Source organism: Bos javanicus, chromosome 7 (assembly GCF_032452875.1).
Source record: "Bos javanicus breed banteng chromosome 7, ARS-OSU_banteng_1.0, whole genome shotgun sequence".
Lineage (NCBI taxonomy): Eukaryota > Metazoa > Chordata > Mammalia > Artiodactyla > Bovidae > Bos > Bos javanicus.
Window position 1 is genome coordinate 11,135,321 of NC_083874.1, and position 14,808 is coordinate 11,150,128.

The 14,808-nt window shown below is 57.7% G+C and overlaps 1 protein-coding gene across 5 annotated transcripts in view; it reads left to right on the top strand.

Annotated features, from left to right (window-relative positions):
- Window positions 1-507: 507 nt before the first annotated feature.
- The window catches only part of ADGRL1 (adhesion G protein-coupled receptor L1), a 49,957-nt gene continuing 35,656 nt past the window's right edge, over window positions 508-14,808 (top strand). For 4 of the 5 annotated variants that reach the window (XM_061421852.1, XM_061421857.1, XM_061421854.1 and 1 more), the window contains exon 1: window positions 508-597. The gene's annotated coding sequence lies outside the window, so the exon portion shown is untranslated. Of the gene's footprint in view, window positions 598-1,586; window positions 1,683-14,808 lie in introns of those variants that run through there. The other variant, XM_061421853.1, reaches the window with a different exon arrangement.

Consider the following 14,808-nt stretch of genomic DNA (forward strand, 5'->3'; position numbering starts at 1 on the left):
CGACCCGTCGGCGCGGGAGTTGTCGGTTCTGCGGCGCCCCCGCCCCGCCGTCTGCTGAGGAGGCCCAGGCGAATGGGGCCGCGTGGGCCCCGGAGCGGCGCCGCCGGGCGGCGGGGGGCTGCAGGGGCTCCCTAGCTGCTCGATTAACCCCTCGGCTGCCGCCGTCGGAGGGGGCTGGGAAGTCGCCTGGGCGCACACGTGCCGCCTCCGTCGGGGCCGCGGAGCTGCGGGGAAGATGCGGGCAGCTGTTGGCGCCGCCTCGGGGGGCTCCGCCTCGCCCCAGCCCCCGGAGCTCTGACACCGCCCCCGCCCCGCCGCCTCCGCCGCCTCCCTCCCCGGGAGGGGCGCGGACGCTCGCCCCCAGCCCCGAGTCTCTGCCGCCGCGAGGGGGCCGCCTTTGGAGCTGTGTAATCCGCTTCTTCTTCTTCTTCTTTTTTTTTTTTAAATTTTTGGTTGGTGACAGCGGTTCTGGGCCCCGCCACCCCTCGCCCGATTTCCCCCCTGTCCCGGTTCCGGGAGATGTGCTGGGCAGGGGTCCTGGGTTCGCGGAGCCGCAGGAGAGACGCGCAAGGCCGACCCCGGAGCGGCGCTGGACAGGTGAGTGTCTGAGGACCCCGGGCGAGGGAGACGCCGTACCTGGGCCAGGTGTGGGGGCCGAGGTAGGGAGGATGGGAGCCCGGGCCTGTCCGGGCCAGGAAGGGGGAGGGGATGCTGGAACCGCGGGTCACAGCACCTGAGCGCGAGGGGGATGGAGGACGGCCTGCACCTCACCCCACCGGTGAGGGGGCCGGGAGGGGCAGCCCCCGTAGACTGTCGGGGGTGCGGATGCGCGGCCGCGGGGTGCCCGTGGGGGGAGGGGACCGCGAGTGTGCCCGCGCGTGGCTGCGTGTGCCCGCGCGCGCGCCAGCCTTTGTGGGGAAGCGGCGCGGCAGTGCCTGCGTGTCCCCGGTGCGTGTGCGCGCGGGTGCTTGGCGCCCTGTTTGTGTAGGTGTCTGGGTGTGAGCGGAGAGGGTGCGTGTGCGCGCCGCGCGCCGGCCCCAGCCCCCGGAGGAGCCGTGTCGGGGGCTGGCACCCCACGAAGCCGGGCCGGGGGTTGTTTTTCTCTGGGAGGCAGAGGCGCGGGGGATGGGGAGGGGTCTGTCTGGGTGTCTGGTCGGCTGTAGCCGTCGACAGCATCTTCCCTCCGCGGTACCGCGTTAAGCCTGGGAAGCTGTTGGGTTTCATCCATCCGGATTCGGGCTTTGAGGTCCAGCCCTCCCACTCTCCCAGGTGTTCGCCGAGTAGAGCTTGGGGTTTCAATTGTCATCTTTCCATCTGCCTGGGACGGGAGTCCGTGCCAGAAGAGCCTGGGCAGCGCTGTGTGTGTGCTCCCGCCGTGGCCAAAGTGGCCCCACAGGCACACCGCCCCCCGCCTGCACACAGCCCTCATACACATCCCTGGCCCTAACCTTCCAGGCTCGGTCAGCACCCAGCCCCATCGCTGCCCGGCCCCTCACTGGACCTTCCTCGCGCTCCGCTCCTCCTTCCCCTGCCTCTCCACCCCCCCCCCCGCCCCCCGCGCGCACACAGTCATGGCAGCTGAGTGGGTGTCCCTCCATCGCAGCCTTGAGACAGGGCCCCCTTTCCTCCTGGTTCCTGCAGGACCCGGGGCCTGGGTTCCTCTGCCCACATCCAAACATGTGGTGAGCTGGGGGAGCAGGGGGAGGGGTTCAAGATGGCTGCCAAGATGGCTGGTTGCCTTTCCGCCTCTCTCTCTTTCTCTGCTTCTCTCTCCCTCTCTCGGCTTGCCCTGTTCTCTTCGCTGCTACAGGAGTCACCGATGAGAGGGGTTTGGACAGTCTGAGGGACAGATATGGGGGACACATGAGAGTAGATGTCTGCTCAGGGCTGGTGGATCTCAATTCTGCTTGGGGAGAGGCGGGTGATCCCTGCTCCCCTCTCCAAGCACCCAGGGGCCGGGCGGGAACCTGTAACCTGACCCCAGACCCCAACTCCTTCACCCCCGGGCCTAACAGCCTGGGAGCTGCCCGCCCTCCACCTGGTCTCCTAGGCCTGGCACCCTGAATGGGTCATCAGGGTGTCCCACTGAGGGTCCCTGTCTCTCATTCTCTCCATCTGCCTGATGGCCAGGGACTGAGCACTCCCCGCTGATGGGTCAGGCCCCAGCTGTGGGGGCAGGTGACTTCTCCTTCCTCCCCATTCCCCCACCCCCAAATTCTAATGCCGATTTTATTACTTAAAAGTAGGATGAAAACAGGGAGAATAAGAGAAGGAATACAACCTTCATTATCATATCGAGAAAATTATCCGTGATTTTCCTAACTAGTAATTTGCCTGCCATGCTGTTCAGAACTGACTTGCCCATTAATTACAGAGATGAAAAATCATCTGGAAAGCGGAAAAGGGAACTAATTCGATCCCTGGCTGGCAGTAAGGGCCCCCATGCACCAAGCCACATATGTGTGTGCTCACATGTGAGTGCCTGGCCTTCCCACTGGCATTGCCACCTTCTTCCTCCTCTCCCTCAGGGAACTCCCTTGGGGCCTCAACTCACCCCACGTTTGTCACTCCTGCTCTGCATGGGGTGCCCACCCCAACCCCCTCTCCTGGGGAGCTGGCTGATCCATGCTGATTGCTGCCCTTGGGCGTGGAGAGGATGCCCAGGGTTGAGGGAGGGCAGGGAGCTGGGGACCAGCCGCACCTGGGTGCCGTGAGGCCTGCAGGGAGGAGGTGGAAGGCAGGAGACTCGCAGCCTGGTTTCTATTCCCAGCCTGCCCTGGGGAGCCCCTTCTCCTGGGAGGCGGGCCATAGGGGAGGAGCTCCGGGGGCCCTGGCCCTTCTGGAGTCTGTCTGCATCAAGCAGTCTGGTCCTGGCTTGGGCACCACTGCCATGTGGGGGGCTGACAGGAGAGAGCATGGTGCTTCAGCCCCAGCCTGGGCATCAGGGGGTGGGGGTGCCAACCCCAGGAGGCTGTGCTGCCTGGCCCCAGAGGGGGTGCCCCGATGGAGAACAGGAGGAGCAGTTCCCCCTGCCTGCTGTCCCCGTCCCAGCCCCTGCTGGCCACAGGGAGCTGAAGTTGTCAGTCACTGCCCCCTCCTACCTCTCCAGACCCAGACGTGTGACCAAGGACACACAGAAGGCTCTGGTTTCTGTGTGGGCTCCTCTCGAGGATTCAATTTCCAGACGCCAGACAGTTCCCCTCTTCCAGACCCTCCAGGGAGGTGAGGAGGGGGGTGATGCTCCTGAGATGGGGGTTCCCTGGGTACCTGACTGCACCAGTGCCCCTCCCAGCCCTGGGCTCAGCCACCCTGATGAAAGAGGAAGCGGGGTCCCAGGTGGCAGGGGGGCTGCAGAACAGAGGCCTGGGAGCGGGTCCCACCGCCCTGAGAATCCAGGCTGCTGTGACCTGTGGGTACGTGTGCTGTGATTAGGATGGTAACCTGGACGAGCCTGTGTGTGGCCACGTGTCCGACAGGCTGGTCCTGTGTTCATAAGGTTCTCCTGGGTGCTAGTGTCTGTGAGTTTTGCAGAGGGGATGTGTGTGTGTTTCCACGTGTCAGGAGCTGTCTGCGTCTTGTGTGCACCTGCTCTGTGTGCACGTGTGGCTCCTGGGAGCAAGGCTAAGCAGACCTCTTCATGAAACCTGTGAATATTTGCCAAGTGTCTTTTCCACTCAGCGCTGTGCTGGGGACGCCAGGGGGACAGTACCCCAGTCCTGTCCTCAGGGAGCTCACAGTCTAGTGACGCGAGCAATTTCAGTCAAGGGGCTCCTATCATAGGAGTTGGGAAGAAGGCATATATCTCCCCTCCAGAGCGGCCAGAGCCCCAGCTGGGGTGGGGCAGCCCCTTCATCTTGGCACCCCAAGCATGGGGTGTCCCAGAGTCCAGACCTTCATGATCTTCCCTGTCACCCCTTCCACCTCGCCCCCTCTCTCCTCACTGCTCCTAAGCACGCAGTTCGACCACAGGCCCTTTGCACTGGCGGCTCCTTCGCCCGGGCCCCTCCCCCTGACACATGCGAAGCTTTTGCTCCCTCACCCAGGGATGAGGGTTGTCCCCTCCTCAGTAACCTTTATCTACCCCATGTAGCCTGTTTAAAATTTCAGCCTCCCACCTGCCTTCTGACTTTCCCTAGCAAGGATGACTTTGCGCACATTCTGTAATTTACTGATTTATGGTGCCTGTTTGTTTATTGTATGTCTTCCCCGATCAGGACCCGAGCTCTTGGGGAATTTGTTCCCTGGTTTGCTTTTGGACGCCAGGTGCCTAGACTCAGGCCGGGCCCACAGTAGGCGCTTGAGAACTCTTAGCTGAGTGAATGGAGGCGGGGGGAGCCTCTCAAAGGACGGAGACCCCAAGGGACTCCCTCTCCCTGGCTTTGCACACTGAGGGGTCCCTGTGGACCCTGGTCCTCTTAGGGGAGCCAGGGCTACCCACCAGGGGCCAGACCAGGCCAGCTCGGCACCTGTCCCATGCACACTCTTGTGAGGCAGCTCCCTGAGAGGGCCTCATGGGTGCTCCAGTGTGTGAGGGTGTCCCTGTGGGCAGGCGTGGGGTAGTGTGCATATAGGGTTTAGAGCCCAGAGGGTCACGTGGGGGCCCCCGCCTTTGCTGGGGATGGGAATGTCATGCTCAAGGCCTGAGCAGCTTTGATCCAGGGGGACACTGACTCAGACTCTCATAGGATGATGGGACCCCACTCTACCCTTGTTTCAGATCCTAGGAAATCAGCCAAGCAAAAGCTCCCCCGCCCCCCACCTCAGCTCAGCTTAGCGCTCAGTCACGTCTGACTCTTTGCGACCATGGACTGTAGCCCGCCAGGCTCCTCTGTCCATGGGATTTTCCAGGCAGGGATACTAGAGAGGGTTGTCAGGCCCTCCTCCAGGGGATCTTCCCGACCCAGGAATCGAACCCACGTCTCTTGCGTCTCCTGCACAGGCAGCCAGGTTCTTTACTACTGCACCACCCCCTCCCACACCATCCTCCCCCAAATCCAAAATTTGGGGAAGATAAAAATTGCAATAATTAGATGCTAAGGCTAAAAATACCCTTGTTCCCCCTCTCCCCAAAACTAAAAATAGCCAGGGCTCTTCCCTCCGAGGCTAAAAATACCAGGCAGACCAGAAGCCAGGTGGGTGCTCCTATCTGGTGTCAGGGAGGTGAGACAGACAGGCAAGGGGCCCAGGGCAGGGTCTCCCAGCCATGGCGTTCCTGACATTGGGGCTGTGTTGTTCATTCTTTGGGAGGAGGCCTGAACTTTTCAGCATCCTTTGCCTCCATGCTCTAGATACCAGGAGCAATCCCCCCACCCCTGAGTTATGACACCTAAAAAGGCCTCCAGATTTTGCCAAACAGCCTGGGGCAGGTGGGGCAAAATCATGGGCCCTCCCAGGTGAGTACCACTGCTCTAGATTGAGGGTCTGCAGATTCCCTCTGTGAAGACCCAGACAACAAGTGTTGGAGACATTGGCGGGCTTAGCAGCTCTGTTGCATAAACTTTCTCCGCCTCTTCTTCTTAATCCTTTGAAAGCGGCCAAGCTTATTGGCTGGGGGCAGTGCCCAGTCCATAGGTAGTCAACTCCCACCCTGGCAGACCCACCCACCCTTTTTTGCCCCTGGTGATGAGGTCAGGGTGCCCTTGAATGCACCCTCATCAGCAGAGGGGCGAGTCTGGTGGTGTTTGTCCCTTTCACCTCCCTGCCCACACCCCCTGCTGTTCCCCTGTGCCCACTCTCTCACTGGTTGTCAAACACACAGCCCCCGCCTCCGCCGAACAGCCCCAGGGCCTTTGCACAAGCTGTGCTTGCTCCCTGGAATGCTCTTCTCCTCCCTGGGCACCTCTGTGGCTTCTTCCTCACCTTCCCAGAGCTTTATGACATGTCTGGCCTTTCTCCATCACTGTATTTAACATTGCCCAACACACACACACACACACACATACCAACCACTAGTACATCACAGGACTGACTTTTTTTAGTGTTCTTTATGTCTGGCTCATTCACAGCTGTCTCTCCACACCTCGGTCAGTGCCTCACACACAGTTGGTGCCCTAAAAGAGACGTGTGGGTACTTCCCTTGTGGTCCAGTGGTTAAGATTCAGGCTTCCACTGCCTTGTTCCCAGATTCGATCCCTGGTCGGGGAAACTACGGTCTCACAGGCTATGCAGGTGTGGCAAATAAATAAGATAAAGAGTCATGTAGAATCGCTGAATATTATTTCTAAGCCCCACAACCACCATTGTGAGACTTTCGTCCCATTTCCCCAGGGAAGAGACAGAAGGCAGAGGAGGGACCGTGGTGGGGGCAGGGGGAGTTGCATCGTCACACAGCCTAAAGTGGGCACAGCTGGGATTTAAACCTAGGACCCTGAGACCTGGGGCCTCTTCCCTGTTGCCCCACTGAGCGCCATCTCCCCCACCCTCTGGTCTCTGCCCCTTCACTGCCAGCTTGGTGGTAGCAGAGGGCCCCAGAGCTTTCTTCCATGTCTTCTGCCACAGGCCCTGGCTCCCCTGACCATTTTCAGCACTGCTCTGCAGTACCTGGGGGGTTCCCAGGTGGCTCAGCAGTGAAGAATCCGCCTGCAATGCAGGAGACCAGGGTTTGATCCCCAGGCTGGGAAGATGCCCTGCAGGAGGGCATGACAACCCAGTCCAGGATTCTGGCCTGAAGAATTCCAGGAACAGAGGAGCCTGTTGCAGTCCATGGGGTTGCAAAGACTTAGGCACAGCTGAGTGACTAGATAGCAGCTACGGGACCTGGAATGTATGTGAGGCGTGTGATTGGTCAGGGAGCACCTTGGGGTGGAAATGGGTCTCGGGCTGCCTGTGGTTCCAACCTGCTGTGGAGAGGAGCATCGAAGAGGTGGCCGGATGGCCTGTAAGGGAGAGCTTCCTGGCGGAGAGGGCTTCCCAGCCGAGGCCTGGAAGGGAAGGAGGGATAAAGTGGAGGGGAGTCAGGGAGAGTTAGTGAAAGGAAGGGACCCGCCCTGAGGTCAGAAAGAAGTGGGCAGCTCAGACGGGAAAGGAAAGACATTCCCTGGCCAGGCAGGGAGACAGGACGCGGGTCCTGGGGCCCGAAGGACTGCTTTGGATTTGTGTTTCTACTTGTGCACAGGGCTGAGGAGGCCTGGGAAGGGGTCAAGGCCATGAAACAGGGTTAGAATGTTTAGTATGCGCTCCTTCTGGCTGCTTCATAGGCGGGAACTGTGGAGGGCAGGTGGGAAGGGAGCCCAGGCCAGGGGGGAGGTGGGGGCGAGGCCAGTGTGGGTCGGAGGCCACCACAGCTGTCAACATGAAGGCTTGGGCGGGGGCCTTGAGACCTTAGAGAGGGACCCGTGCGGGGCTTTCGAGACAGAGTTGACATGATTCAGTGGGTGACCAATTGGAAGGCAGAAGGAAAGGAGGGGGACGGGGAAACTGCAGGCTTCTGGTTCAGACAGCAGGGTGGACCTAGAGAAACGAAGAGGGTGGGGCCAGGGAGCACCTTCCGCTCTCATCATCACCCCCCACACGTAGAGTCTCATCTCCCCTCGCCCGAGTCAGGGCACATCTTGTCCCCACTCAGTCTCAGGGTGGGCCTTCCCTGGTGGTCCAGTGGCTAGAACTCTACACTCCCAATGCTGGAGGCCTGGGTTGAATCCCTCATCAGGGAACTAGACCCCATATGCCACAACTCAACGTTCATATCCTCAACTAAAGATCCCACGTGCCGCAACTAAGACCTGGCCTAGCCAAATAAATAAATATTTAAAAAAAGAAGCTCCACTGCTCCTGGCTCACTCCCACAGGCCCTGCTCGCTCTGCCCTCTACACCTGCCCTCACCCCTTCCCACTCTCCCCTTTCTCTCTGAACCAGAGCCACGCTCTAGCACATTCCTACCTACCTCAGGGCTTTTGTGTGTGTTCTTCCCATGGCCTGGATACTCTTTCTCCAGTACCTCGGTGGCTCACCTCCTTGTGACCTTTGCTAAATTGTTACCTACTTAGCCAGGCGTTCCCTGACCACCCCATCTATGTTTGCATTGACACATATTCCCCACCCCACCCCCATTCTTTCTCTGCCTCGAGTCTATTTTCCTCCAAAGTACTTGTGACCAGGTGGGAACTAGGTAACTACCCCCTGAATGGACGACGTCTTCCAAGGGTCTGTTTCATCTTTGTTCATTAAACGAATTAATGAGAACGCTCTCCTCACCAGAACTGGGCATGCAACAGAGAACCAGGCCAACCCACGATGGAATGTTCCCTGATGGGATAGATAGACTTTCAACCGCAGAGCCCAAGTCCAGTGAGGGGAGCAAAATGTGGAGGCCCAGTGTACTGCTAGTGTGGGTTCCAATGCAGTCCTGGGGGACAGAGCCTTTTGGAGGAAGAGGGCACAGAGGGCAGGAGTCTTCTGGGTATGTGGGTGAGAGATGTGGGGGGTGAGGAAAGAATAGGCCGGAGCAGAGAAGGTGATGAAAAAAGCAGGAAATCCAGGCCTGAAATACCAAGTCGCAGCCTCTGAGGCAATAGGGAGCCATGGAGGGTTGTAGGCAGGCAGTGATGTGGAGTTTTCATTTTGCCAAGAGCACTCTGGGTGCAGGATAGAGATCAGAAGGGGTGGGAGTGGCAGATAGATGTGGAGGAGACCAGGGAGGAGGCATCCGTGGAGAAGGGGAGGCTTTGAATGGTCCCACCCCTGCCACTCGGCTGCCAGAGTGACCTTTTAAAATTTATAGGCAGACAGACCCCACCCTGTGGCGCCGACATCTAGTGGGAGAGAGATAATAAGCAAATAAGTAAAACGCATGGAGAAGGCAATGGCACCCCACTCCAGTACTCTTGCCTGGAAAATCTCATGGACGGAGGAGCCTGGTGCGCTGCAGTCCATGGGGTTGTTAAGAGTTGGACACGACTGAGCAACTTCACTTTCACTTTTCACTTTGATGTATTGGAGAAGGAAATGGCAACCCACTCCAGTGTTCTTGCCTGGAGAATCTCAGGGACGGGGGAGCCTGGTGGGCTGCATAGTCCAGTCTGTGGGGTCGCATAGAGTCGGACACGACTGAAGCGACTTAGCAGCAGCAGCAGCAGCAGCATGGCAGGCATGATAGGGATGAGTGCCGGGGAAAGCAGGATGCAAGAATGTTTGGGCTAGCAGGACCTCCCAGAGCTGGCAGCGTCACTGTAAAGACTTGAAGAAGGCAAGGGAGGAGCTTTGCAGGTCTGGGGAGGAGGGAACAGCCTGTGCAAAGGCCCTGAGAGGATACTTGCCTGGTGTTAGTGAGTGAGGAGGAAAAGGTGGAAGGAGGTGAGGGTAAGGACGGGATGGGGCTGAGTGCACAGGGCCTTGTGGGCCGAAGAAGGGCTTTGACCTTTGCTCCTAGTGTGGTGGGAGCTGTGGAGGGTTCTGAGCTGGAAAGGGACAGTGTGGGGACTCAGGTGCTCACCGGCGCCCTCTGGCAGCTGTAGGGGGAATAGGCTGGGCTGCGAGGGTGGAGAGCAGGAGAAAAGGGAGGAGGCGGCAGGGCTGGACCAGGGAGGGGACCAAGGCCTGAGGAGACAGTGAGCAGATGCCGAAGGAGGAGACGCCGCAGCCGCTGCGGGGATGGGAGGAGGAGAGGTTCTTGAGCACCTCGGAGGACTCGGGCTGCTTTCTGCTGAGATGTTGGAAGATGAAGGGGTGGAGCTAAGGGTTCAGTGGGGACCCTGGCCTGACCCCACCCCCAGAGCCCACAGCCCCCTTCCTGAAGGAGGTTATGTGCTGGACACTCTCTGGCACTTGCTCCACCTCTGTGACGGCAGTCTGTCAGTCCTAGAGTTGGGATGGGGAGATGGGCTCAGAGAGGCCAGGAGTCTGGCCTGAGAGCAAATAGCACACAGCAGGTTCAGACCCAGGAGCCAAGTCCCTGGCCTTAGCCCAGGCCTGCCGCTTACCCACTCGGCCACGCCTGAGGGTTCCCTGGAGGAGGCGGGCCCAGGGAGCTGGGCTCTCTGGCTGCTGGGTTTGGGGAGGACTCAGGCTGCTGAGGAGGGAGCAAGAGGAAGGAGACTTGTTCTCAGGGGCCCGGAATCCTGCTGGTGGTGTCCCCCACCTCCAGGCATTCAGACTCCCACCCACTCGAGCACAGAGGGTTGCCACGGCAACCACACTCTAGGGCAAGCTCGCGGCTCCCCCTCTCCGCCAGCAGCCGGTTTTCCTCCTGTCGCCCTCCTCTGCCCCATCCCAGGGCACCTGAGGACAGAGGTTGGGCCGCATCACCCGCCCCCAGGACATGCTTTTGCCCCTTGACTTGAGACTGAGGTGGGGCTCAGGCAAAAACAGAGGCAGGTGTGGGGTCAGTGGGCAGCCTGCATGACCTGGGGGTCTTAACACACCTGGGGCCCAGTCTCCCTTCTCAACGTGAGGGTGGCGAGCCCTGTTTCCCATGGGTTAAGTTGGGAAACAAGTTTCCCAAACACTCCAGTTCCCTGAGGCTCAAAGTGGGGACAGACACAGGTGTGCGCTCACCTGACCCCTGTGGGCATGCCCACTTTGGAGGCCACTCAGGCTTACAGAAGCAGTCTGGGCCCAGAAGAGCGGCCTCTTGAGGGCCCCCCAGGTCTCCCCAGCTTGCCGTGATCAGCCTGGGGTTCCAAGCCCCCTTGCCACTTGGGTGCCCTTGGGATCTCACTTTCCTCTCCTATAAAATGTGGGTATGCACCCCCCATCCTTACTAAGTCCTTATGAGGATTACCTGAGATACAGGCGTACAGTGCTCGGAATGGGGCACAGCGCTGTCAGCTGCTGCCCCTGGCCATCGTGGGTGGTTCTGGCAAATGGGAGGTCCCAGCTGACCTCCCACACCCCTGGAGCAGAAAGGTTTTCCTGAAGTTGTGAGGCTCAAGGCCCATCTCCCATCTCTGCCTATATACCACCACCCCTGCCCTGTCTGCCCTGACCCCCTGTGTGAGTTCACTGGGGCTGCTGTTAAAGCCAGGCTGGGTGGCTTTAACAGAAATGTATTGTCTCCCAGTTATAGACACCAGAAGCCCAAGATGGAAGCATTGGGTTGGTTCCTTCCAGGGGCACAGAGAAGGAACCTCTGCCCCAGCTTCTGGAGGTTGGCCAGCAATCCGTAGCTTGAAGGCGCGTCACACCAATCTCTGCCTCGTCTTCATGGGGTGTTCTCCTTGGGGGTGTGTGGGTCTGGGTCCATGTCCTTTTTATAAGGACAGCAGTCTGATTGGATCAGGGTCCACCGTACTGGGGCTTCCTAGGTGGCTCAGTGGTAAAGAATCCATCTGCCACAGCAGGAAAAGCAAGAGATGAGAGTTTGAGCCCTGGTCTGGAAAGATCCCCTGGAGAAGGAAATGACAACCCACTCCAGTATTCTTGCCTGGGAAGTTCCATGGACAGAGGAACCTGGCGTGCTGCAGCCCATGGGGTCGCAAAGAGTCAGACATGACTGAGTGCGCACAGACACACAAACACACACACACCCCACCCTGATGACCTCACTCATTTTAACTTAATTACATCTTTATCTCCAAATAAGGTCCCATTCTGAAGTGCCGGGGGATAGGGCGCCATCGTATCTTTTCTGGGGGGAATATAGTTCCATCCACCCCAAGGCCTCAGGGCTGGTCAGGCCTGGATCTCCCAGGTGGTTCCCACCTCACCACGTCTGACCTCACCTCCTCACTTCAGTGAGCACCAGGTGCCAGGAGAAACTCCCCAGGGCCTAGTGGGTGTGCAGTCAGGCCAGGAAGAGAGGGGACAGAGCTGCTGTGCCCAGCTCCCCCCACTCCAACCCCGAGGTGGGGACAGCCCTGGGGATGCCTGGGGCTTCGTGAGGGAGCTGCTCCAGGGATGGGGCTTCCGGGAGCAGCAGCAGCCCATTGGGAACACTTTCGTGCCCCTGAGGCAATGGTGCCCAGCCTGTGTGGGTCAGGCTTGGCCCCTAGGTCACAGGGCAGATGCCCTGCCCAGCCATCCCCACCACCATTCGTGTGTTCATTTGGTAAATATTTGTTTGTGAACCTATTATACATCTGGGCTTCCCTGATAGTTCAGTGGTAAAGACTCCGCCTACCAGTGCGGGAGATTCAGGTTCGATCCCTGGTCCAGGAAGATCCCCTGGAGAAGGAAATGGCAACCTGCTCCAGAATTCTTGCCTGGAGAATCCCATGGACAGAGGAGCCTGGCAGGCTGCAGTCCATGGGGTCGCAAAGAATCGTGCACAGCTGAGCAACTGAACGACAGCTAGTACTGCACATCTAAGTGCCAGGGGACAGCCTCGGGAACTTCCCTTCTTGGGGGCGGGGGAGGAGTACGAAGGAAATCCACCAGTGGACAAGTCAAGTCACGTGGCAGTGGCGTGACCGGTGGGTGCGGGGATGACAGCGCAGCAGGGGACACCTTGAACTCACTGCACACCAGGCAGGGCCCTGTATGTTCCCTGGGTGTGAATTCATCATGCTGTGCAGCTACCCTAAGCAGCAGCCCCATTTTACTGAGAGAAAAACAGCCGTGGGAGGTTACGGGACGGTGGGAATGGGCCAGGCGGGCACTGGCTGCCAGCGGCTATGGTGCAGGGTGGTGGAGGCCCACCGCATCTCTGAGGGGGGGACATGAGCGGAGATCTAAGGGGCACCGGCCAGGACTGCGTGGCCGGAGGAGCGGGGAAGGGGCAGGAGCTGGACGTGTGTGGTCTCACAGGATGTGAAGTGGGAGCTCTGGCAGGGATTTAAGCAGGGGCGCAGTGTGTTCAGATTCTTTTTTTTTTTTTTTTGGCTCTGCCACATATCTTGTGAGAGCCTGGTTCCCCAACCAGGGGTTGAACCTGGGTCACGGCAGTGACAGCACCAAGCCCTAACCACTGTACCGCCAGGGAGGTCCCAAGATTGTCTTTAGAAAGTCCCCTCTGTGGAAGAGACTTACAGACGTGGGGGCGGGAGGGGTGGAAGGAGAGGGTGGGATGAATGAAGACAGGAGCATAGAAACATATACACTGCTGTATGTAAACTAGACAGCCAGTGGGGATTCGCTACATGACTCAGGGCTCAGGTTGGCGCTCCGAGACAACCTAGAGGGGTGGGATGGCGCGAGAGGTGGGAGGGAGGCTGAAGTGGGAGGGGATGTATGTATACCTATGGCTGATCCGTGTTGATGTCTGGCAGAAACCAACACAGTATTATAAAGCAATTACTTTTCAATTAAAAATAAATAAATTGAAAGAAAAGGTCCTCTCTGTGGAAACAGCCTAAGTATCCGTCAGTGATGAATGGATAGGAAATTCCCTGGTCATCCAGTGATTAGGACTTCACATTTTCACTGCCTAGGTGTTATTAGCTGCTCAGTCTTGTCCAACTGTTTGCCATCCTATGGGCTGTAACCCACCAGGGTCCTCTGTTCATGGGATTTCCCAGGCAAGAATACTGCAGTGGGTTGCCAGTCCCTTCTCCATTCACTGCCTAGGGAGCGGGTTCAGTCCCTGGTCAGAGAACTAAGATGCTGCGAGGCACACGGCATGGCCAAAAACAAACAAAAATAAATTAACACATACAGACTACTCTGTTAAAATACATAACTAATAAGGACCTACTATATAGCACAGGAAACTCTATCAGTACTCTGTAGCGGTGTATACATGAAAATAATCTTTTTAGAAAGTGGATATATGTATATGTATAATGGATTCACTTTGCTGTATACCCAAAACTAACATAACCTTGTAAATCATCTATATTCCAATTAAATTTTTTTATCCAAATGGATGAAGAAATGTGGTTCATTCGTACAATGAATATTACTCAGCCAGGAAGAGGAACCCAACTGACACACTCTTCCACATGGGTGAACCTCAGAAACATCTTGCTGAGTGAAACAAACCAGACGCAAAAGGCCACTGATTATCTGATTCCACGTGTGTGCGATGCTAGAAACAGGCAGATCCATTGACACAGAAAGCAGATGAGTGGTTGCCAGGACCTGAGGGGAGCGGGGAGACAAGAGTTCTTGATCAGCAGGTACCAAGTTTCTGGTGGCTCAGATGGGAAAGAATCTGCCTGCAGTGCAGGAGACCCAGGTTCAATCCCTGGGTCAGGAAGATCCCCTGGAGAAGGGAATGGCAACTCACTCTAGTATTGTTGCCTGGAGAATCCCATGGATGGAGGAGCCTGGTGGACTGTAGTCTGTGAGGTCACAAAGAGAGTCGGATACAACTGAGCGACTAACACACACACAAGTTTCTCTTCGGGGCGATAGAAAAGTTTTGGAAATAGAGGTGCTGGTGGCACAGCATTGAGAATGTAGTTAATGCCACTGAATTGTATACTTAAAAATGATTAAAATCACAAGTTTTACATCATATATGTATATATATATACACACACACATATATATATAGGGCTTCCCTGGTAAAGAACCCGCTTGCCAAGGCAGGAGATGCAAGTTTGATCCCTGGGTGGGGAAGATCCCCTGGAAAAGGGAATGGCAACTCACTCCAGTATTCTTGCCTGGAGAATCCCATGGATGGAGGAGCCTGGTGGGCTACTATCCATGGAGTCGCAAAGAGTTGGACACAACTTAGCAACTAAACAACGGTGTGTGTGTGTGTGTGTGTGTGTGTGTGTGTGTGTGTGTGTGATACCACAACCTTTTAAAAAGCCCCTCTGGCCGCCAGGGGAAGCCTGGGATGTAGGAGTGGAGGTGCTGGAGGGCAGCGGGGAAGGGATCAGAGCTCTTTGGTGAAGATGGGAATGCCCAGGTCTGGAGGACAGATGCTGAGAATGGACAGAGAGACGCTGGGCTGTTCTGGAGGTGCAGACCCCGGACTTAATCCT